This window comes from Sus scrofa, chromosome 4 (genome assembly GCF_054392235.1).
Source record: "Sus scrofa isolate SSC_HxYL_T2T_F1_AM1 chromosome 4, Sscrofa_HxYL_maternal_Yorkshire_Landrace_v2.0, whole genome shotgun sequence".
Lineage (NCBI taxonomy): Eukaryota > Metazoa > Chordata > Mammalia > Artiodactyla > Suidae > Sus > Sus scrofa.
In genome coordinates, this window is record NC_139386.1 from 30,258,399 (window position 1) to 30,284,758 (window position 26,360).

Genomic DNA, 26,360 nt, shown 5'->3' on the forward strand with positions numbered 1-26,360 from the left:
AAGAAGAATTAAGTGGTGAAGTTTGTGTTATGTATAGCCGTGTATAATAATAATGTGGAAGGAAAACAAGTAGCTGCTACTCAGTAGTAAATTCTGTGTGTACATGTTTTTAAAATTTAAAGAAATATGTAGGCCTCCCTCAATTTATGCAATATGTTTCATTGGCATCTGAGATTTGCTTTGGAAGTTTATTGAGAGTTTGCAGAGAGACAGAGAGGAACTGCAAAAGCATAAAGATGTCAGAAAGCATGGAGTTATGGGGAACATTGAGTCATTTAGTGTGAATAGACTGTAAAGTTTTTTTGAGAGAGGGGCAGCAAGAGATGAGACTGGAGATAGGGCTAGACAATGAGGGACTTTAAGTCATGTTCCCAAGCTTGGGCATTATTTTGTTGATAAAGGGAGACAATGAAGGGTTTTGCACACTTTTGAAAGACTGTACTTGCTGCAACTAGTAGATGCATTGAAAGGAGGTAAAACGAGAAATTACTGGATCAGTGAGGACATTTATACAAGTCTGTTAGAATGAGGACCTGATGATCTACACAGCAGTACAATACGAATGAACTGGATAAGCTGAATTTTGAGAGGTTTTTAGGAAAAATAATCTGAATAATTCAGTGTTTAGATGGAGAGTGGGAAAGGGTCAAGGTCATTCCAGATTTTTGTCTTAGTTAATTAGATAGACAATGATGTAAATGTCCAAAATAGGGGAAGAGTTTGGGGGTGTGACTGATGAGTTCAGTTTTATTTACATCTTGATTTATAGATACCAGGCTTGACAGTGGAATATATGGGTCTGAGTTCAAGCAGCACTAAAGTGAAAGTTATTGGACTCTATATTACCTAGGCATAAATGAAAATGACTAGATGAGATTATTTCAAGAGAGTATATAGTGAAATATATCTCAGTGAAAAACTTGGTGGAACATAAAAGTGTTAAGGAGCAGATAAAGAGAATTCAAAAAGGAGATAAATTATGGCTAGACAGACAAGAGAAAAATCATCTGGAGGAAATGGAATTATGAAAGTCAGGTGAGTCGACTGCATCAGGAAACTCACTATAAAGGGTGGAGGCATTATGATTGAAAAGTGTCCATTGAATTTGGCATTCAAGAGGCCATGGATGATTTTCGTGACGGCAGGATTAGAGGTGTAGGGATTAGACACCAGAACAAGAGAGTTGTGAATAAATGGAAGGTAAGAACAAGAGCGAAATTAGAGTTCAGACCCTTCTGATTTAGAATGACTTTGAGGACAACATAATAGATTGGCAGTTTGTTAGAAAGACAGAATCTCAGACCCCACCCCACTACTGAATTAAAATCTTTATTTTAAAAAGATTCAAATGACTCTTATTTTAACATTAAAGTTTGAGAAACTCTGGTTTAGAATAGACTTTCAAAAAGATAGCTGAGAATGAAAGGAGATAGAGTACTAGAGGGACAGGGATAGGGATAGTTTTTAGGGTGACAGGTGTGTGGATGTACTTGCAGGCTAAGGAAAATGAGCCTTTAGAGGAACTGGGGCTGAAAGAAGGAACAGAAAAGTCCTTAACAAAACAAGTGTGTTTGAGGTGGCTCAGAACGTGAGATTGAGTAGCAGCAGTGAAAGGAGGCTTAGTTTGAACAGAAGGATAAACATCTCTTCCTCTAGGAGAAGAGAATAGGAGAGAACGAAATGGCTTCTATTTCATCACAAAAGTGGAATAGGAGAGAACGAAATGGCTTCTATTTCATCACAAAAGTGGAAGAGAAGGAAACTTTATGAGAGCATAGGCAATTCAATTACATAGTGTTTGAAAATAGGTCTGGAATAACTCCTTAAGGTAATGGGAGAACTAAACATCCAGAGGAATTACAACTTTATAAAGTACTTCTAAAGGTTTAATTGAGATTGGGAGTCATGAATGTGAACAGAGTAATCCACTTTTCCCAGTGATTTTCATAGGTGTGAAAGTAATGAAATAGCCTCACCTAGATGCTCACTCTGCCACACCTAGGTCACCTTACCCACCTGGTACCCACATCAGCCTGCAGCATTTGTGCCTGTAAATATTCACACTCAAGAAAAACTGATCCTCTTGGAAGTCCACCCAACTTCCCCTAAAATCAATTACTCACCCTCTGTGCTTCCATGGCATTTTACTTCTACTTACCTTACGAGGTTTTCAGTTTGACTTGTGTTCCAGTCAACTATGAATGTACTTGTTCTCTGTCCAGATAATGAGCATTTGGGTCAGATATCAAATTTAACTAGTTTGTTTTTTGTTGTTTTTTGGGGGGAGATGGATTTTTTTGGAATAAGAACCCACTATTGTGTCTAGAATATTCTTGAATCTCAATTGTCAAGTGATTTACACAATCTTTTTCTGTTCCAGGCAGTAACTTGAATTCTCGTCCTATGTCTTATTTTACTTTGTGTTTCCAGCAGCTGGTATAACATGAAGACAGCTTAGATGGTAAGTGAAAGCTGGTTGGGTGAGGGGGTGGAGGGATGGATAGACACACGAATGAAAACTGCAGAAACTCAAATTTATCTATCAGAAATTTTTTCTTGAGTGTTTGTATTTTAAGAAAAATGCCTTTCTGCTTTCAACAAAAAGATTATAAAGACACATTTTTCCAAACTTAAGAGTTCATGTAAAAAGAATATCAGATTATTTATGTACTAATGAGAATCATATGGGCTACATTTTTCAAAATTAAATATTTTTTGTTTTGAGTATAAGGAACAACCAGAAACAAGCACTGCATCCTAGCATGACAAAAACATTTGATAATATTTGAGTTACCTATGTCCAAACAAGTGATTATACCTGAGTCTAGTACCAAGCAACAACACTGATCGGAGCCCCACCCCAGGAGGGGACACCCAGAGAGCAGGATAACAGCATTTCCAGGGGCAGTGGAGCAGGGAAAAGGAGACATGGGAATTTCCATTGTTGTACCAATAAACCTCCACAAAATCCTCTACTGTGGTCTCTTTGGGACTATATCTGATATTACTGCTTTTGTGATACTGTAGATTAAGAAAGGGAATGAGCCATTTGGAGAGAGTGACTGGGATGTAGTTAGGGCTCAGTAAATGTGTGTTAACTGGTAGTCTCTTGGTGTCAAGACTCGGAGATGTCTTCACAGCAGACACTGTTGGTGCCTTGCGACACTTCCACTTCATAGGAAAGCCTGTTTGCTGGGAAAACTTGCAACTTGTGATTCTCTATCAAGGGTTATTTGGGGGGGGGGCGTTTTTGTTGAATTTTGTTTGTTGTTTTGTTTTTGTTTGTTTGTTTGTTTGTTTTCTGACCAGGAGAGCAGCCTCAGCTCCTGCACAGGGTTACCTAGAAGAACTGGATGGTTAATGTCCCAATGAACAGTCTTCAACAGTTGACAAATATCTGTGGATGAACACCTCGGCTTATTTTCCCCTTGATCATGGTAACTCTGGGATGTATTCTACACTGTATCCCACATTCGCCAGGAGAAATGAGCCACTAGCTTGGTAGCACACTCTTTGTTGTCTTAATTTCTCACATGTCTTACTTCCAATCCTTTACCAGTCTTCCTGGAATTATCTCTCAAGTAAATTACTTGCCCTTAAATCCTTTGCTCATGCTTTATTTCTGGCAGGACCCAAATCAAGAGAAGTCTATATGTATCAGCACGTTCTTGACTACTGATAAACAAAGATGCCTTCAATAAGATATAGGACAGTTGAATGAGAACTATCAAGAGGTGCCTCTATAAGAACAGGCACGCAAAGAAGTCTCCCAAAGAAGTCATCTAAATACCAGTTGTGAATCATATTTTATTTTTGTTACCATTATGCTTCCCTTTATAAAATTTTATTACATGTACCAGGCTAGAATCAAACGTACAATGGATAATAGAGATTTGTACCATCTATATTGGAGGAGAAGAGATAAAAATGATTGTCCCTGAGGCAATTTGGGGGCGACCATGGGACTAGGAAGTTCTCCAAAGTGGAGATGAACCTGGAGTGATATACATTAGAGCAGACAAGTCATACTACCCTTCCTCATGAGAAGATGCCTCTCCCACTGTAACATTGGGCTATTTCAGATGAAGGGGGTCATCATATTTCTTTAGGGTGGTTCCCAAGTTAAATGCATCCTATATGTACTGCTTACACTGGCCCAGAACCAAGGCAGTGGCCTACATCTATAGTCTATATTATTCTTGACTTCTTCCCTATTGGCATACCTCTCATTGCCCCATTTCCTATTTTCCTGCTACCCTTTCTGCTGCTCCAACCTCATTCCTCCCTGATTATATAGAACCACAGCATTTTTAGTCCTATAAACCATATAATTCACTCTTTCATGTTTTTAAAAGTGATTAAATGCAAGCTCAATCTTGTTTTCAGTATCCCCACTTCACTGGAAAGCATGTATTTGGCATAAGACATTTCAGTGTGTTTTACTGTTTTCCAACATGAAAACCTTATTTTGTCTTTCCTCCCAAGAAACATTTTATCAAAATATTTATTTCAAGCTGTCTTGTCCTTTTGTATTATTGCCATGAGCTTTCTGCTCAGTGTCTCACAAAGTCAAAAATCAAGGCCTCAGCAAGCTGTATTCTCATCTGGAGCTGAGGATCTATCTTAGCTCACTGTTGGAAGAATGAAGTTCTTGAGGTTGTAGAACTGAAATCTCTTTTTCCTGCTGGAGGTGAGCTGGTGGCCATACTCAGCTCCTGACTCTTTTCAGGGCAGATTGTCTGTATGGGTTTAATCTAATCACATTAGCCCTGTAAACATGGGAGCATTCAGAGACAGGCATGAAATGCATCACATTCATAGTCCTGGGGATAATGCGGGGTGATACAGCAAAAATTCTGCCTACTGTAGTTGAGAAACAAAGGGTAGAATAATAATACCCTTATCAGGAAATAGATCTAGTGTTTTGAAAATGATGCATATTCAGTAAAACATTGTCATATATATATAGCTAATGTCCAAAGAAACCACCTTCCACAGAGGACAGATATCTTTAGATGGACACCTCACCTGAAAATATTTTCAGAAGATCTAGGCCAACGACTGAGCACTGGAAAATTCTCTTACCCTCTCTGAAATTGTTTCCTCGTCTATTAAATATGGATAATAATGATAATTTTTACTTGCCTTTTTTTTTCTTTGCAGTATCATTGTCAGAAACAGTGAGATAATGTAAGTAACTTTTGTGAGTATAAATCTCAATTTCACAAGCCCAGACAAGCAAGAAATATCATAATACTTTATGTTGTGATGATGTTACATAATAGATTATATATTTTAATCATCTTAATATTACCTTTAAATCCCCATCAAATCAGGAAAGAAATCACTTCAGTCATTTTGGGGGCTTCCTGACCCCAGCACAATGTAGAAGTTCTAGATTCTTATGGAAATTCAAGTGCATGAAGACCCCATCTCCAGTCACACTCCACACCATTGACCCCCACTTTGGCAATCTTCTTCATCATCCCTGAGATGCTAAAAGTCTGGGGGCTAGACCAGAAATATATTGCAGCCAGACTGTTGTAAATCACAGTTCTCAAACATAAAAATCTCCCCCACAGAAGTCCTGCATGTTTGTGCATTTGGTCTTGCTATCAGGAATGACTTCCGTTTTCCACCCTGTGTCCAGGGCTACTGAAAATCTCCAAAACACCCTTTAAGACTTTGCTCAAACATTATTTTCTCTATTTTATCCTCCTTGATCCACAACTGCCTCATCCCCATGCCCATGAGTCCATCATATTTTATAATACAAGATATTATTGTTACTTGCTAATTTACAATAGCAATAGCTATTGACCTTAATAAAAATAAAGAACTAAACACCAAATGACTACTGGTTGAATCACACAACATTATTTATGAAGCATTCTTGCTGAAAACCAAACCTAAATCCTATCCAGCCTCTGTACCTTTTATAGGATTCATATTTAACGGAACAAAGTGTAACATATGTTTATAAAACAATCAGGAAAATTTGAAAGAGAAATCTTGGAATCTTGCATGTCCAAATGGTAAAAGGGCATCAGAGAGTAGACTTATTAAATTTAAAAAATTATTTTTCAACCTCATTCTAGATTATGCAAATGTTGTTCTTTAAATTTGACTAGTAACTTTTAATCTTCCTTCATGTATCAGTTTTTCTTACAAACTGATCAAAGTATTACATTTGAGTATTTTATAAATGAATTCAAAATCCACAAGGATTCTTTATGTGTAAGAATTTCAACAGGTGAAGAGAATGTTTCCAATATTTTTTAAATGTGCAAGGAATACAGTTTCAGAGTAAATGCAGTCAAAGCACTTTCAGAAACAGAATTGTTTAACTTGGAAAAACTTCTTAACATTATCTCTCAAAATTATTTTTCCATAACAAATATTCCTTTGAATATTAACTTTGTTTAGAATAAATATATAATTTTTTAAAAATTGTCCATTATTTATCCTACTAATAATATCAATTTATCATCAACAAGTTTGGAATACACTTTTATGTAGAAAAGTGTATACAATTTAAAAATGGGCAGAGGATCTGAACAAACATTTTTCCAAAGAAAACATACAGATGGCCAACAGGCACATGAAAATATGCTCAACATCTCTAATCATCAGAGAAATGCAAATAAAAAACATGATTAGATATCAACTCATACCTGTCAGAATGGCTATCATCATAAAGACCACAAATAATAACTATTGGTGAGGATATGGAGAAACGGGAACCCTAGGACCCTGTTGGTGGGAATGTAAATTATTGCAGCCACTATGGAAAACAGTATAGAAATTCCTCAAGAAATTAAAAACTAAACTATCATATGATCCAGCAATGCAACTCCTGAATATATATCTGAAGAAAACAAAAACATACTTGAAAAGATACATGCATCCCATGTTCATAGCAGCGTTTATTTACAATAGCCAAAATATGGAAGCAACCTAAGTGTCCATCAATAGTTGAATGGATAAAGAAGATGTGGTAAACTTACATACATTAATATGTATTTAATGGGCCATACAAAAGAATAAGATTTTGCCATTTGCAACAGCATGGATGAACCTGAAAGATATTATGCTTAGAGATATAAAGTCGGACAAAGAAAGATAGATACAGCATGTTACATATATATAGAATCAAAAAAGTGAAACGAATGAATATAACAGAGCTGAGTCACAGATAGAAAGAACAAACTAGTGGTTATCAGTTGAGAAGGAATAGGGAAAGGGTGAGATAGGGTAGGGGATTAAGAGCTATCAGGTAGAAAGCAAACTACAAAGATACATTGTATAGCACAGGGAAAATAGCCAATATTTTATAGTAACTTTAAATGAAGCGTAATCTATAAAAATACCGTATCACTATGCTGTACACTTGAAAGTGGTATTTTAAATCAACTATACTTCAATTAAAAAGTATGTAGATTTGCTTTAAGTCCAAAATTTACAAGTTCCTTTAAAGTATTTTGTCTCCAATTATATGTGTATACAGAAGATTTTTATGACTATACCTGATCACAATCCAAAGTATTTTAAGGAGTCTACTGTATCTTACGCCTATAAGAGTTTATATACTCTAAGCATTTCTGGACTTAAGCACCCTTTCATCCAAATAGCTTACCTATGAAGAAATCAGGAAATGATGTTTTCTCCTCAACATTTCCCTGGAATTCTTTTGAAAACGTCCAGTAAAAAAAGCAGCTGCTTCATCAGTGGTTACTATTCACAGTTATTTCCACAAAACATTGTTTTTATTAAGAAAATAATTTTCTACCAAGAATGCGTCATCTCTGCTACATCTTTCCTTTTGTGGTTTATAAAAAATAAGTAGTTCTTTGTTTCATTATTGAAACCGAATAGAGAAAATAACATCAGCTGAGACATGTTAGTAACATTTGTGCCTTTCTCCATCTGCATTGCAAAATTCATAGGTTGGGTGGCTTCTTTCTAATACTCATGTCTACCCATCTGCATCAATCTTGTGCATTTTTCAGTGATTTTATGACAAAGGCATGCATTTAAATATGTAACCATATTTTTATGTTGTTTTCTGTATATTCCTTTAGCCACTTTTAGTGTGACAGGAAGAATGATCCTGTCCCTAAAAGTATTTGGCTTTCTGTTTTTGATCATCAAGTTAACAAACCTCAAAAAAGTCTTCCATATATTGATTATTTTAATTACTAAAAATTTGTAAGATCTAGTTGTGTGTCTTACTATGTTATACATTATGCAGAAGTGTATGTTTATTTTTACAATCTGACTACTTTTGAAATTCCTCATACTTAATGTGAAAGTCAAGGCACCATGGGCTGTGTGGGTGGTTAGTAAGTCTTAGTTTCTTTGCATTGGACATCTTTAGTTTTTACATTTTACTGATTCATTTTTTTATTATTAAAAAAATTAAATTTTATAAATAGAAACAGATGTTTTAATGTTTCCCTCTATAAGCAAAGTCCTGTCCTACAGATTCCCTGGTGTAGAAACCTCTCTTCAAAACCACTCTTCCCTCTTGTAAACGCCTCCTAGGTAGAGACGAAAGTTTCAATCGTATTTGTCAACCTAGATCCAGCTCAGGGTTTGGCACACCTAAATAAATATTTATGCAGCTAAAAAGAACTGAAATATTAAATATTTATTAAGTTATATATACTCTCACTCTTTCAGAAAAGAAAATTTTGCCTGGTTGACCGTACTTAGTTTATTATCTAAGGTTCATTTCACTCATTTTTAATGACCTGATTATAGATACATCAATGTTTAATGGTAACAGTAATTTCGTTTAAGATGAGCTGTATTTTATCACAGTCCTTAAAAATAAGTACGCCCTAATATCTGAAGTCTGATTTAGAATGTTATACATAGCTGCTTTATTTAAAAAGTAGACTCTGTTTAAAAAACAATTGTGCTATTCTCAGTGCCATTTCCTATATTTAAGGAAGCAAGAGTCAAACCACAAAACAATTGCTGAGGCATGATATGTGTGCTTCTTTTAGATATTTAATAACTACCACCAAAACAAATATTTCTTTGCTTCCACTTAATAATATTATTAGCTTTAGTCTCTAAAAACATGCCTGAAATTTAAAACTTCTCCTTATTAACCACTGTTTATTAGCCTTCAGTAATAAACTTGGAGCTATAAAAAAAAAAGAAGGGTAATTTTCTACCTTAAGGGTTTGCTGTGTGACTTAGACCAGAAGCTGCATGGAAATGATTCAAGGTAGAGATCCAATTTTAGCTATATTTGTAGTTCACAGTGGTAATTATATGGAGCCAATAACCCCTAAATTATGACACTTGAAATTCCAAATTCCAACCACTCCATATTTATGGAGCACCCACTGTGTAGAAAATGGAGAGCTAAAAACCAAATAAGCATTTTATTGCAAGGAATGAGCAATTCTGTTAGGACAACACTGTGTCAAACCCTCAATATCATACCAGTCACTCTGATAGGAAATTTAATGAAACATTAATAACTGGACTAACTCAGGTATTTATTTTTTTCTAGGATATTAAGGTCTTGTCCCTGATTCTGTCACACCCTGAATGCTGGTTGCAACATACTGAGGATCCAGACAAAGGTTGTTCATCATTTCCATCCCAGGTCTTGTGGATGTTAAGGCAAGTCTCCCAGATTCTATTTGCATGAATGCTCTTAGTTCCCTTCCATACAATAGTGAATGGGAATGACGGCCTGGTTCCCAGAAAGCAAACTGACACCTTCAACCAAGGAAGGAGAAAGCACGGCTGTTCCAACATTTTTAGGAGGGCATGTCAAAAGAAAAAAGAAAAAGAATACCCAATAATAAGGAAAAGGGTCATCCCTAGCTAGAGGTAATATGCATCAGTGAGCAGGATACATTACTAATAGGCGTGCAAGAGTAATGGAAGACCAGGTCTAGAAAGACAAGATTGTCAGGAAACCAGCACCAATTAGATGTTCCCAAATAGAATCGATTGTGCTAGTGTTACAAGAAGGCTGAGTATATATCTGCATGTGTGTGTGGAAGCCTATTTGAGGGATTTTTTTTTTTTTCATTTTTTAAAGTTTTATTGAAGTCTAGTTGATTTACAACGTTGTGACAATTTCTGCTGTACAACAAAGTGATTCAGTTATACGTGTACACACATCCATTCTCTATCTTGAGGAAATTTTGATCTGTGGCCTGGGGGAAGGAGGTACTCTCATTAACATTTTAGTGGAACTGGGGCAAATAGCAGACTACCCAAAATTGCTTTTGGGAATCTCACTATAAACAAAGTAGAACAATTGCAAAGCCCAGTCTAGAGTGGGATAGGGAAGGTGAGGCTGGGAGATCCCAGTAATAAGATAGAAAGAATTTTTTTAAGAAGTTGTCATGGATAATAAATAAGCAACAACTGAGGGGAGTGTTTCCCCTGAAGGCAGAGTACAATTTCATATCCAAAACCCAAGCAGGGGGGAGTGTGTGACTTAGAAGACAAAAATTAGGTTGATAAGAGGCAAAGTTTTCTCTTTTTCTTCGGCCTTAGTTTTAATTTTTTTTTTTTTTTTTTTTTTTTGCTTTTTAGGCCCACACTCTCAGCATATGGAAGTTCCCAGGCTAGGGGTTGAATTGGAGCTGTAACCACCAGCCTACGCCAGAGCCACAGCAACGCAGGATCTGAGCCATGTCTGCAAACTACGCCACAGCTCATGGCAACGCTGATCCTTAACCCACTGAGCAAGGCCAGAGATTGAACCTGCATCCTCATGGATGCTAGTCGGATTTGTTTCCACTGACACAATGGGGACGCCTCTCTTTGGCCTTAGCTTTAAAACACGGAGATGTTAGAGTACTCCTGGGAGAGTGAAAAGGGAGTTAGAAGCCACCTCCTCCAACATTTATTTGTTTTGTTTGTCTGTTTATTAATATGGTAGGTTATGTACATTAAGCCACAGTCTGGAACAAGAGTAACATATTCTCTACTTCACTGAGTTTGTATTTTTCTAGGGGAGATTTAACTGACACATAAATAGTTTAACAACTAAGACAGATCTTAATAGTATCTATCTCAGATAAGGACCGATGCTGTTAAGATAAAGCAGGGTAGGATGTGAGCATGCAGCGGCAGGGGATGAGGGGGCCATTTTAGGAAAAGTGGTCAAACAATAGTGAGAAGGGGACTTCAAGAGGATTTTAATACCAGGAACTGAACTAGGCAAAACCTCTGGGGACAGAATGTTCTAGATGAGGAAACAGCAAATAAAAGGCCCCGGAGTCAGGCATGCACTTGGTGTGCCAGGGAGAGAGGAGGTCAGTGTGGAGACGGGCAGGACTAGAAGTGGTCAACAGGGTTGCAAAGGTCCTTAGCAACTGTGTGCTGTAGGTTTTATAGTGTGTTTTAAGGAATTAGATTTTGTTCCAGGTGCTGTGGGAAGCAGTGAAGGGTCTTGAGCTGTGAGCAATATGATGATTCTTTAAAATTACCTCATTTTTTTTGTTTTGTAATGAGAGTTACAGCTGGACCTATAATACCTTATATCCCTCTCTTATCACCGATATCACTGCCGAGCAGAGAATATGCCAGATATTGTCCTAAGTATTATTCCAGAAATGTCAGCCAGTCAGAGGTGTACAGTCTTTAGCAGTTTTCTTTACTGAGGAAAATTTTAGGGAGATGATGAATAAAAACCATCCTTAAAGATGAATTCCTTGAAGAAAAATTTTCAGGGTTTAAAATGTTCCCAAAGAGAGTAAATTTTTTCTAACAGTAGAGGATCTAGTAACAATGGAGTATACTTTTTTCATGAAAAAAAAAATGGTGCCAAAAATTCCTAAAAGATGATCAGCATCAAAATAATCCACCAGAACAGAAATCTGGCAAGAGCTAGATATTTCCTGACTCAGGATCTTCTCCTCAGTGTTCTCTGTCGCTGGGGTCTTCTATTTGGCACATTTCCTGTTGTGCATTTCCTATTGCACTTTTCCTATTGTACATTTCCTATTGCAGCTAGGGGCACCACTCATTTGCCACCAGGACAGACATAGTTATTTGTTTAAAACGTCCCATTCTACACACTTCTCTCCTTTTCACTCAAGTCAAGCATGTGCCCATGTCTCTATTTGTCAGAACTTCTAGTTAGTTTTCACTACCAATAAATACAATATTTTGATCATTTCTGTGCCTATACTAAGAGCTATACTCAGAATAAGTAGACAAGCTCAGAAAGATAACTTTTTCACATACAAAGGATGGGTGGAATCCCTCCCACTTAAAACTGTGTAATACTGAGCAAATCTGAACCTCAGTTTCCTCATGAGACCAATTTCTACATCCTAAGACTATGATAAAAGTTAAGGGAAAAATGTGTAAAATTATTTCACATGCCAGCACCCTATACATGGTAGATATACTAAATGGTACCTTTTATTATTTAAGTGGTTAAAATAGCAGCTAACAGTGCAGCCTCATATTTTGGTTAAAAGAAAGAACGTAGTGACCCTGTAACCATTTCTGGTCCCTGAACCACCTAAAGGATTGCAGATACCTACATGTGAGGACTTATAAAAAAGTCAAGAAGTTATTTGACCTTGTGAATATTTTTAACCACAATTTACATAATTCACCACAAAATAGCTCAACTTCCAAATATATATTTTAGGAATTAAATAAAGAACATAAAGTGACAAATAAAATAATATGATTAAATATTTATGAGAGAACAATCAGGATGATTTCTCTGTGATAATCAATTTTACTTACATTCCTCTGTTGGCACACTTATGTAAAACCTTAGGAAACTCAAGTGATTATTTTTCTAATGGCTGGCACCTAGATTATTTTAAAATGACATTTCTCATTTTTTGAAAGATATCACTTATTTTTTTCCATAGGAGTAAAATAGTTCCGTGGCCTTCACCTCTGAACTCTCACCTTCCCAAAAGACATCGCCAGCAATCTGCAAACCCCTCCATATGGAACGATTTAATTTGACAAAGGACAAAAATACCAATTAACTTTATTTTAATTGACTCAACTGTGTGATGTCTGGAAAAGTTGATGACTCAAAAGAAAATCTGACAAGAATGTTTTCAGATCAGAGGGAAGTTGCAAAACTTTTGGCTGTGCACCAAATAGGCAAACTTTGGCAACATCCTGTAATAAACACCAGGAGAAAATTGTTAGGTATGCAACAATTTAATCAGGACAATTTTTAAAAGGTTTCCATTGGGTGAAATAGCCTTTTCTTCTTTTCATTTAGTCTTGAGTGCCTGTCTGTGCTTAGTACTCTTCACAATGAACTACTAATTAGAACCAGACCTAGTATAGGCATCTCTGAAATTCTCCTCAGTAACTGCTGACCTGTAACACCCTCATGATTTCTACTGTGGTCCACTATTATGCAAGTATTTGCCTCTTTGAAAAACCTTCCTGTACCAGTAGGTTACGAATGAATTACAAATCTCACTTTTTCCTTAGTATAGAGTTTCCAGGCCAGTCATAAAACGTGTGTAACATGTGAAAGGTGAGAATACTGAAAAGCTATTTGGTATAATGGCTCTGAGCTTGGGCTCCAGCACTGATCTACATTTCCATTTTAATAACAAATTTTCCACTTAGGGTGAACATGGTCTATTAGTTAACCTTTTCAAACCTCAGTTTCTCACCTGCAAAATGAAGCTAACAAATTAATTCCCCTAATTTAGGTTTAAGTCAAGGATAAAATAAAATAAATCATGTAAAGTGTTTAAGCACAGCAGACATAATTATATTAAATTTTATAGCCTTGCCAGTTTAGAAGAAACAAAAGTTGATTTTGTTTATACACATTGGGTCAGATATATAACCAGATCAAAACTATTTTTTACTTTACAGCATAGTTTAGCTGAAAAATAAAGCAATCCCTTCTGGCAAATATTGGTTACTTTTAACTTCTGGAAGGTATGTGAGTTTAGTTTTAGCACTCAAATCAGTCAAAATTGCTGGACTGATTTTGCCTGTAAACATTACTTGAGGTAGACCTGATTCTAAAATCACAAAATTTTATCACTTATTTCTGAAGCCTATTTGAACAACAGTTGGGAACCAGGCTTTACCAACTATAAGAAAAATAATATGACATTAATTTTTATTTGGACCCCTCATTATTTTTGTATATTCAAATTAGTTTACGCACTTAAAGACGATGAACTGATTTGTAAAGAGTTGGCATGTTTTAAGAAATTTTTATATATTGAAAGGCATGAAGGAAATAAAACCACACTCTTAAAAAGAGGCAAACTGGAGACAGGTAACCTAAAATGATATATGCTCACTCTTCTCTGAGATAAAAGTTAAGGGAAAAATGTATAAAATTATTTCACATGCTAGCACCCTATACATGGTAGATATACTAAATGGTACCTTTTATTATTTAAGTGGTTAAAATAGCAGCTAACAGTGCAGCCTCATATTTTGGTTAAAGGAAAGAACATAGTGACCCTGTAACCATTTCTGGTCCCTGAGTCACCTAAAGGATTGCAGATACCTACATGCGAGGGCTTATAAGAAAAGTCAAGAAGTTATTTGACCTTGTGAATATTTTTAACCACAATTCGATAGTTAATCAGGGGACTCCACAGTACAATATTTTCATACCAGACTTTCCAAAATAGTTAAATACAATTGGGATGAGTGAAATGATCATCTTCATGGAATGTAAAGGGGAAGCAAAAGTGGTCCTAAGGGTAATGTATTAAAATAACACAATGATGTGCAGTTTTAAACTGACATCTTGCAAAGTATCGGGGAATGGACAGAATCAAAATATGACTGTGATATGTTGTCCCATTTTTGTTCCAGAAAGTTAATTAGAAAAACTTAGATGAGGCTTCTGGATTGTCTTCCAGGGACTTTCTTTCAGCAGTATCCACAAGGCTTGGAGAGCTTTGGAAAAGATACTACAGAGCTGAAAATGTGTAGTATTTTTACCTTCTCAACTCTTTGGTACCTCGCAGAAATATGTTCAGATTGGCAACACTCAAGGGAAAAATCAAACTTAATCATTATAGAAAACTTATTTCCTAGAAAGCAGTTTCATTTCTCTCTTAAGATGTTGCAAAATTCAGTTTAGATTTTGTCATTAATTTCAACTCTTAATACCTTGAAGAAATGTGACATAGAAAATCTCAAAGATTTTATGTGGTTTATAGCAAAAATTCTCAATTCAAGATTATCTGCTTTGTTACCTATGTCTTGAATCTTGAAGTTTATGTCTTGTCTTAACAAAAGGCAAGAATGCTTTTGCATCTTGACTATAATAAAAGGAGATATCTAAAGGATTTATGAAATGATTAACGATATGAATTTCACAAGTCCATAATCCCAAGTAATTGTGATAGTACAGGAATGATTATGGTAGATTTTCTCATACACAAGGAATGAATGTGTCAATATCTTCATATTTTTAATTTGCCTAAAGAAATAAATATGCCTTGCAGAGAGATTGATATGTTATACATACATATCAAATTTATACATGATAGAACCAAATAAAGAAGAAGAAAAGAAGGAGGGAAGAAAGGAAGGAGAAAAGAAAGAGAAAAAAAGAAGGAAAGGAGGGAAGGGAGGGAGGTACGGAGGGAGGAAAGCAAGGAGGAAAAGAAAGAAACTATGGATTCAGATCGTTTTCCTTAGTGGCAAGGTTCCCCGTTGATAAGACCTCCCTGGAAGGAGGTTCCTGAAAGGCATTCCAAACATTTACCAGTGAATGATAATGTTATAGAATTCGTGTTTAACCAATTTTCAGATGACATGCAGTAAAGGAAGCTATCTAACCTATTGACCATCTGTCAGATCTCTGCCTCATCACCAAAAAAAAAATAATAATAATAATAGAGGGAGGAGATAAATTTAATAGGATATTTTAAAATCATATTTTAAATATAGAAGGACATAGTCACTGTAAAAAAACACAATTTTTGAAAAATATCAAACAGGACAGAAAGCTATAAAGTAAAAATTATAGTATTCTTTCCCATCCTTCTGGACTCCTACTCACTCCTCAAATATAATCACTTTTCAGTGTTTCTTGCCTATCCTTTTAGACATTTTCTATGTGAATATGAGTATTCAATACATAGATATGTGTCTATGTATGTGTCTGTGTAGGTATGTATCATACTAAGTGTATACTCATTTATTTATTTATTTATTTTAGCTGCATCCAAGGCATGTGGAAGTTCCTGGGCCAGGGGTCCAACTTGCACTGCAGCTGCACCCTGCGCCACAGCTGCAGCAATGCAGGATCCTTAACCCACTACACCACAAGGGAGCTTCAGTTCTTGTTAACAGTTGCATAACAATCTATCATATAATTGGTATTCATTTCCTATAGATTGAAATTCAATTTGTTTATATGTAATGTTGAAAGAAACATCCTGAAACCCAGATCTCGGTACATTTATGTGAACTGTCAAAAGTGAAATTATTAGATCAAAGGATAAAAATATAGGCAAGCTACTAGAAAACCCCTAGAAATACCCAAATTCAAATCCAGCTTAAAAACTCCATGCAAAAAATATGAATCTGAATAAAGTATCCAAAATACAACACAAGAAAAATCTAAAATAAAGTTAATGAGACATAGAGGATACAGTGAAATAGTCTAGAATATAATATTCAAGAATCAGAGAAAGAAAATTCAAACAATATGGGAGAGACAATGGTTGAAGATAAAATGGCTGAGAAATCTTCAGAACCAACGAAAGGTATAAATGTTTATATTCAGGAAAGACAACAAATCTACAACTAGAGTTATAATAACAAAACTACAGGACACTACATAAAGAAAATTCAGGAGTTCCCGTAGTGGCGCAGTGGTTAACGAATCCGACTAGGAACCATGTGGTTGCTGGTTCAGTCCCTGCCCTTGCTCAGTGGGTTAACAATCCTGCGTTTTCGTTGCCTTGAGCTCTGGTATAGGTTGCAGACGTGGCTCGGATCCAGCGTTGCTGTGGCTCTGGCGTAGGCGGGGGCTACAGCTCCGATTGGACCCCTAGCCTGGGAACCTCCATATGCCACAGGAGCAGCCCAAAAAAATAGCAAAAAGACAAAAAAACAAAAAAACAAAAAAAAGAAAAGAAAGAAAGAAAGAAAATTCAAAAGCAAATTGGGGGAAAAGATAAATAGTATAATATAGAAATAAAATTAGACTGACAACAGACATCAAAGAGCATTATTGACTAATGCTGAGAAGTGAAACAGAAAGTAGGTTAAAAAGCATAGGGATTTAAGTTGAGAGTAAACTCAGTTTTAGCCAATATTAAGAAGTAACTTCCAAAATAATCTAATATGAACTTGGATATTATTTTTAAACAATTAGTGACTATATTAGATTAAAGAGGAATGGTTTAGAATTGGTATACAGTTTATGTGAAATCACATTGAGAATATGGAGCTTAGCTCTGCTACTATCTTGTTTTAAGTGAAGAAACTCAAAGTTCTGTTATCCCAAAACAAGTGAAGGAATTGGGGATATTTAACAGAAGTAACAAGATAGAGATCACGATAGTTACTTTTAAATAGTTATCAATGGCTGCCACACAGAAGACTGTATGGATAGATTTGAATGATTGCCACAAAAATAGTAATGAATTATGTTCTATATATGGGAACTACATGTGCTTTGTCATATTTTGAGGGAAAAGAATTGACCTAATTATTAGAACTAAACAAACATGTTCGAATGAACTCTTCTGAAAGATAGTGAGATCCCTTTCATTGCAGATATTCAAAAGAAGACCTAGAAGACCCTTGGCAAGCCGGCTATAGAGAGACTTCAAGAAGCATATGAAAAAAAATAAGCTGTAAGTTTTATCTTAGTTAACCTGGCAGGATTTGAGCATCCACTGAGGTGACTCTCTGGAGTAAAAAAGTAGAAAGGAGTGGAAACCAGCTTTCATGAAGTCCCATCTTATCCAGCAAAGACCTCAGCCTGGTCATGCCATGAAATGACGAAAACTATTAAAATATAATTGTAAATACTGCCTCTTTTCTAAGCTTAAAAGAAAAAAAAGAGTCCTTTTTATTTATGTAGATTTCTATTTTTAAAATCTTAGGTACATTTGCTCAATTTTCTCACCCTATGACCAGAGTCAAAGAAAAAATCATCAAAGCTCTAATGGCCAGTGACAATATTGGGAGTGCACATATACATATTATCAGGATGGTAGTTTGTGTTCTACATTATATATTTCTTTTGATAAAGTTAGATCATTTTGTGGAGCAGAGAAAAGCGCACTTTAACTACTGAATCAAAATTCTATCAAGCAGAGATGGCATTAAATTTAGGAGATCTGTCAATCTATGGAATAAGCCCTGGATTCAAAGGCTCACTCTACCATTTACTAATGTATTAGCTGTGTGATCTTTAGTTTGTTACTTCACCTCTCTGAACCTCAGTTTTCCTATCTATAAAATGAGGATCATGGTAACTACCTTGCAGGGCTATTGGGAAGTTTAAATAAGGGGGAAAAATTCCAGCTCAGTCCTGATACAGAATTAGTACTTGTTACATATTCGTTTTCTTCTCTTCAACTAATTAATTATTGATGTGTTTGTTTCTACGCAATGAAGAAAATAGTTTCACAAGATGAAGCTGCGTGAGGGTAAGAACCAAATGTGGTTATTTACCATTGCATACTCAGAGCTTGGCGCAATGTAGGCCCTCAAAAATAAGCTAATATTATAATTTACAATGTTTACATTATATCATTAATTGGAAAAAATGTTAAGATTAAAATTTATTTGCCATTTTATGACTTGAATTACTAGCTAACACAATGATGCTATCTCAAAATTAGGAAAAAAAGTAACTTTTTTTGACTTTTAAATACTACATCTCAACAGAAGACATATATTCTTGTCTTCATCTTCAATACAGAAGGCCAAATACTTTATAGGACAACTCCTTGGGACAGGTCAAAACCCCAAGAGCCCTAACATCTGATTAACAAAAGCTGACTTTTAAGTGTGTATTTGTAGATGTCATTTACAAAAATCAACTTCCCATTTCAGCATGAGCCCAGGACTACATTTTCAACAAAATCCATCTGGTTTGCATTTCACTTCAAAATTTAAAACCAGGTGTCTTTCATGTGTGTTTAATTTTAGAGGGAGGGAGTAAGCACAAGACAAGGAATGATTTGAAGTTGTTTAATAACACAGATAAAAAATACTCTGATACTGTATTGCCAAAGTACAATTATGAATTGGTATTGCTCTTATGTTGTTGGTATGGGCAGAATTTAAATTTTCTTTCAAATTGTAAGCTTGAGATGTAGGACAGTAAGCCTGATTTTAGGTACATGTTGAACTCACATATATTCATAGATGATTCATAGTAGACTATGCACTCAATGAGAATCTCAAAAACTACACCAGAAAAAAAAAAAAAACAGAAAAAGGGAAGAAGGGAGGGAAAGTACAAGCAAAGAGAAAGATCTTTCACTAACATCTTTATCAAACAATTAGTCATCCTTGGGGAATGTGGTTCAGTTTGATAGCGTGAAATTTAAACGAAAGAACACATTACGTTAGTTACAGAAATCAAACTGTCTTGGGAGAAAACATTTTGATAAATGAAAAGCAATTTAACCTCTTTTTATACATTGCTATAAAATGATTTCCTTTGGGGGAATGAGTCCACTTTTAATTAAAATAGAGCCCATGCTATAAGTCCACACACAGTGTCTCCATCCTGTCTCCCTGCCCTCATCATCAGAAAATCACTAATCATATCCAACTCTCCTAGTGTTAACACAATGTATGACATTTTATGTGCTAAAGCAAGTAAATACCACCTAATACATGACTGCCAAAGAGAGATTTTTTATTTTGCCAAATCACTAACACTCAGAAATAAGCTTAGTTTGTCTTGAAAGGTTGAATCAGTAGTGATATTTCGTGAACATCCTAAAATAGAAATTGGCATAGACTTGACAGAAAAGGCATATATGATCTATGAGGAAATAAGACAATACTAATTAATCCTATTTCAATTAGTTAATTAACATATTTAAAAAAAATAAAGTATACTTTATTATAGGGAAATTTGCTCTGAATCTAAATTTCCCTTTCAAAATTGTCTTGAAACTATATGTTCTGCTTTCAAGGGACAAGCTTCCAAGAAATACAATAATTAGTTGGCAATTACAAACCCTCTATCTTTTTTTTATTTTTAAAAATTAAAGTGTTTTTTTATTTACAATGTTCTGCCAATTTCTGCTGTACAGCAAAGTGACCCAGTCTTACATATATATATGTATATATCCATTCTTTTTCTCTTATCATCCCCCATAATACCTTACCTCAAGAGACTGGACATAGTTCCCTGGCTGTACTGCAGGACCTCATTGCCCATCCATTCTAAATGTAGTAATTTGCATCTACTAACCCCCATATCTGTGTTCCTTAGTTGAAAGAAAACCCTTGCCAGAATACATGATATAAAGGTCAGGCTTAGCAGGCACAATGATTCATATCATGTTTTAAACAATATGTCTTTATTGTTTTATTACATAATTTATAAATAATACAAAAACATAAGAAAATATTTTGGTTCCAGATGTTTGTGCAGGAGAAATTCAGATTCCTTCTTGCATTGGGTGACTCATGATACAGGCTGGGAGGGGCATGAGAACTCTCTGGAGCCACTCTCAGGTGTGTCCAGCAGCTCACATTCTGGATAGAGAGGTCCAGCACTGCATTGCTATGCGTTAGCCATGTATCCGGCAGTCTTTTGGGAAGTTCAGCCTTGTGTTCAGCTCTGTCATGCAATGCCAGCTCCATGGCTTTGTAGGGATGTGGTACTGAGAAATAATTTCACTAGTTTGAACTTCAGTAACAAGTATTAAGTGAGATAATACATGCATTTAGCTCCTCAGCTTGTCTGTAGTTGGCAATCATTGTATTAGTAGTAGTACTGTTAGTATTATTTTTATCAGCCCCAAACCCAAGAGGAAGATTTTTGCTTAGTAAGGCCTTATTAGAGTGCACAGGGTCAAATATATGCATTGTCAGCCAACAAACTCAGGCATCTTTAGTTATGTTGAAATTCTGGAATAAAGAAACACTATTACAAGCTAATTAAAATTAAGGATAATATTTTCCCTTAAGGAAAGCAGAAACAAATTGGACTTTTCTGCTTATCCCAGTGTAAAGACTATAAGCCTTATTAAAGACACAGTAAATAATGGGTTTTCATTAATTTGATTTATTTAGATATGAAGAAATTGGAGAAATGCACTTCCTGAACTTAATATATACACCCCAAATTCCTAACCTGCAGAAAGAATGGAGTAAATTATAGTCCATACTCCAGAAGCAGGAATCAGTGTTTTAAAGGTTGAAACTCTTTTCACTTAAAGTCTAACACATGAAAAGGATTTTTTCTAGATACACCACAAAGACTTGAAAATAAAGATTGACAATAGAAATGCAACACGACCCTAAGGTGAACTTGGTAGGTAGGCCAGTATTCAAGAGGGCAGAGAGTCATTTCCTTATGACTGATTCCTCACCTACTCAAGTCTCTTTGAGATCTGCAGAGCATGGAGTAGTCAACTGGCAGCAGCCTGGTATTAGCAAAGACTTTTACTGGATAAGCATTCATTGTCTCTATTATATAGCCAGACTATAGGGAAAGAAAGATGGCTAAGACACTTCTGCAGTATCCACCTTAGAATTCTATAGCATCCAGTGACCCTAGAAACATGCAAATGATGGGTTACTGTATAGCATCGTGACAAGAATTATCAAAGAGCTTCTGAAATGCAAGATGCCAAGTGCACCTATGGGAAGAGGCACTCCATTTTACCCAAGGAACAGAAAAGATTTTGCTGGGTTTGTGGCTCTTGAACCAGTGGATTTAGAATAATTGCCTAGAAGAGTGTTAAGGACAGCAATCTGGTCTTGAAGTTGTACTTGCATAGCACATTATAGATTGATAAAATATCAGGTGTTCACAAGAGAGAAATGTGGAGGGAATGTGACCAATATAGGAATGTGCCAAAGTCACTGCCACTCTCTCTCTCCTCAACTAATTTCAACTGACTACTTAAAGAGGAATAAAAATTTGTAAGATTGAAATGATGAGCAAAATCATCCCTGGCAGAAAGGCAAGACATAAAAGAGAATTGTGGAAACTGCAATAGTTTGATTTAGTGAGAAGTGGATCCTGGCAGTACATTAGAATTCCTTGCTGGGGAGTTCCGTCATGGCACAGTGGTTAACAAATCTGACTAGGAACCATGAGGTTGCAGGTTCGATCCCTGCCCTTGTTCAGTGGGTTAACGATCCGGCTTTGGCATTGCTGTGAGCTGTGGTGTAGGTCGCAGACGTGGCTTGGATCCCTCATTGCTGTGGCTCTGGCGTAGGCCGGCAGCTACAGCTCTGATTAGACCCCTAGTCTGGGAACCTCCATATGCCGTGGGAAGCGGCCCTAGAAAAGGCAAAAAGACAAAATAAATAAATAAATAAATAAAATGATCTTAAAAAAAAAGAATTCCTTGCTGGGTTTTCAAAAAATTCCAACATCTAGGTTCTCCTCAAACCCCTAGGCACTGGGCATGGGGTCTTGGCATTGGTCTTTGTTAAAACTCCCAAGGTTATTATAATATACAGTCAAATGTCAGAATTACTGCTCTGCACTGTGGGGTGGGGGGTGGGAGAAAGGGATGCAGAAGTGGCAGAGTGATGGTGGAGGTGGGCGCTCCACTTTCAGATTTTCAGGTGAAAATTAGGTCTCATCATATAAGCAAAGTAGAGAACACATCAAGTACAGCCCTAAAAAAGAAAAAAAAAAGAAATTCATTTTAGGTTTGGGCAATCTGATGGATTTTTTTTTTTTTAATCATCTACACATATAGAAGAAAATAAAGGAACTGGTGAAGAAGATGTGAAGAATTGGACAATTTGAGTTCTAGGTACAGAGCAAATAACTAGATGGTATTTTTCAGAGCACATGTGGATGAATGTCTGGGTGGTGCTTAGAAGAAAGATCTGGGTTGGCCAGTTGGAGAAATGGAGACTTGGACATCAGCAGGATAGTGATAATAAGCAAGTCTCTAGTGAGGACCATGTTCCCCGGAGTGAATGTGCAGTGAGGGAAAAAGATGGCAGAAGATAAAGCCATGCAGAAACTTTCATTTAAGCACCCAATTATATAAAAAATAACGGTAAATAAAATGTTATTTGTTAAAGAATGGACATCAAAACCCAGCAAATTAAAATGAGATCTTTTTATTTTAGATTTATGTGATCAACCACCACCTTTTAAATCTGAAGAGCAAATATTTTTCTCTGATAGCACATGCTAATTTACAACTGGTGGGTGGGCTTGGACTTCTAGACAGCATCTTAAGGGTATGAATCAAGAATCGAAGGGTACATTTTTTTCTCACTCTTTTTTTCTTCCAATTTTGTTGAGATAATTGACACATAGCACTGTGTAAGTTGAAGAGGTACAGCATAATGACTTGACTTGAATGCACCCAGAAATGATTACCACAATAAGTTTAATATCCATCATCTCCTACAGATACAAAATAAGAGAAAAAGAGAATAAAATTTTTCCTGGTGATGAGAGCTCTGGAGATTTACTCTCTTAACAACGTTCATGTATAACACACAGCAGTGTTAATTATGTTTATCATGTTGTATATTTTATCCCTAGTCCTATATTTTATAAGTGGAACTTTGTATCTTTTGATTGCTTTCATTTAACTCCCTCTACTCACCTGTCCCAACTCTGGTAACCACAAATCTAATCTCTTTTTCTGAGTTTTTTATTTTTGAAATATAATTGACCTACAACACTATATTAGTTCGTGGTACACAGCATAGTGATTTGCTATTTCTATGCTTTTCAAAATGATCACCATGATAAGGTAACTCATTTATTTATTTACTGCTTTTTTTAGAGACACACCCGTAGCATATGGAAGTTCCCAGGCTAGGGATCCAACTAGAGCTGTAGCTGCTGGCCTACCCACAGCAATGTGGGATACAGCCTCATCTACGACCTACACCACAACTCACGGCACTGGATCCCCAACCCAGTGATCAAGGCCAGGAATCAAACATGAATCCTCATGGGTACTAGTCAGATTTGTTCCTGCTGAGCCATAATGGGAACTCTGTAACTCATTTATTTTATAACTGGAAGTTTGTAACTCCTATTCTCCCTTACCCTTTTCTCTCATTCCCCCCAATCCCTCCCCTCATTACAGGTAATCTAGCCTAAGGCAAAATTATACAAACACACAAAAACCTTTATTATAATGTATATAATCCACAGTAACATTAACTGCACGCAAGGTAATGTTCATAATAGTGTAAAAAAATCAGAAACAGAAATATCAGTAATTTGTGCATTCATTAATGATGCACAAAATGGTATATTTTTATATTATAGTAATTAAGAGAACAGATTCCATAATGTCTTGGTTGACTTGTTAGCTAGGTAACTATGGGAAATTGCTAACTTCCTTAATCCTTTTATATATTATTTATAAAGAAGGATACTAATACCTATTGCATAGGCTTGCTATGAGAATTAACTGGGGAAAAAAATAAAAAGTAAAATTGCTAACATTTACTGAGTGTTTTTAATAATCCAGACATTCTTCCAAGTATTAGTATTTTATATATATTTTAAAATTTATTCAATCTTTATGACACCATAATAAAATCCTTGTTTTAGAGGTGAACAATCTGATGTACAGAGGATTAAACAAGGTCACACGGCTGATAAGAGGAGGCGTAACCTTATGCCTTCCCTTTAACTGCTAGGTGTCTGGCATCTGGAAGGATTCAATAAATAAAGATGATTATTGCATTGTTTTTAATTTAAAAGATCATAAACACATGAGAAAATAAAGAATGCTTGTCTTCGGGAGGTAAGCCTTTTTTTGTTCTATTTTTCTGTATTTTTAAAAAATTATTAATTTGACTTTATTGTGGAACAAAATAAAAAAATCTTAATATAAAACACAACAAGAATCTGAGTTCCATTTCTGCTGCCACCACTGTCAGAAATAATTTTACTGAGTTGTTCACCTGAGTAACTCTCTTCAATATTCTTAAGCATAAAATAGGAATGATATTTAACAATGATTTTCAGTATTTTCAACAATAGAATTATATGAGAAAATATTTTAGAAGTCCCAATCTGGAAAACAAACCAACATATATCATATATCATATATCTCTGATTGTAGGAGGGAGGGATAGAAGGTTTTTTGGGGTTTTTTTGTTTGTTTGTTGTTTTAGGGCCGCAACTGCAGCATAGGAAAGTTCCCAGGCTAGGGGTTGAATCAGAGCTGCAGCTGCTGGCCTACACCACAGCCACAGCAATGCAGGATCTGAGCTGTGTCTGCAACCTACATGACAGCTCATGGCAACGCCAGAACCTTAACACACTGAGCAAGGCCAGGGATGGTAGGAGGTTTAAAGAGGAGAAACATAGAGTCCAGAGGCCTGGGCTACCAGCCCCCACAACACACACACACACACACACACACACACACACACTCACTCATTCAGGGGAGACTTAGTTGCACTGCAGTTACAGATAACCTTCTCAAATTCTCAGTCACTTTGGTCAACAAGAGTCTCTTGCTCATGCTGTCTGTCTAGGACAAATAAGTGTGACGGCCTGTGGGAAGATGAGCGTGGTGGATTAATCTCCCCACGGTCACTCAGGGATCCAAATTAAAGGAGACTTTATCTCATTTACTTTCGGAAGCTCATGTACTTGATTACAGGGACAGGGAAAGAAAAGGCCTGGAAAATTTCACTGTGTTTTTATTCTGTACTCCTTTACTAGGAAGTGAAATGTGTCGCTTCTGCCCATGTTGCACTGCCCAGTACTCATCCCATTGCCCAGCCAACAAATGAGAGAACCGAGAAGTGCAATCTTCCACGTACCTGGCAGAATAGGAGAAGCAGTTATTGAAGAAACTCAGCAATGTTTACCACATGCATCAAGGGGGCTGGAAAGGATCCTCAGAGCACAGTTTTAACACATCATTCAGTGAGGTATTTAATCATATCTTTTCCACTTCAAGTAGTCTGTGAGTCTTTGAGAGCTGTAAAGAATTTCAATAACTGTCCTTTCTTAACCCTGGTATTAAACAAGGGGCATGAGTCTATATTAAATTGCCTCATTGACCCCTCCCACCCTTGGGTATAAACAGATGTCCATTTCCTTTCTTCATGTGAGTGCAACCAATGATATGCTTCTGCACTTTGCTTTTCATTCAATACTATCTTCCATATAAAAAATGATTTGATGAGAACAAAGAAAAGTCAATGTTCAAATAAAATCCAAATAA

At 36.0% G+C, this 26,360-nt stretch overlaps 1 long non-coding RNA gene across 2 annotated transcripts in view; it reads left to right on the plus strand.

Moving 5' to 3' along the window:
- The first annotated feature begins 2,353 nt into the window (after nt 1-2,353).
- LOC110260240 (uncharacterized) overlaps nt 2,354-26,360 on the plus strand; it is a 36,882-nt gene continuing 12,875 nt past the window's right edge. Inside the window, exons 1-7 of one of the 2 annotated variants that reach the window (XR_014843484.1) lie at nt 2,354-2,461; nt 3,310-3,437; nt 5,164-5,190; nt 9,530-9,642; nt 17,752-17,831; nt 24,817-24,923; nt 25,853-26,064. This is a non-coding gene — a long non-coding RNA (uncharacterized LOC110260240). The remainder of the gene's footprint in view (nt 2,462-3,309; nt 3,438-5,163; nt 5,191-9,529; nt 9,643-17,751; nt 17,832-24,816; nt 24,924-25,852; nt 26,065-26,360) is intronic. The other variant, XR_014843485.1, reaches the window with a different exon arrangement.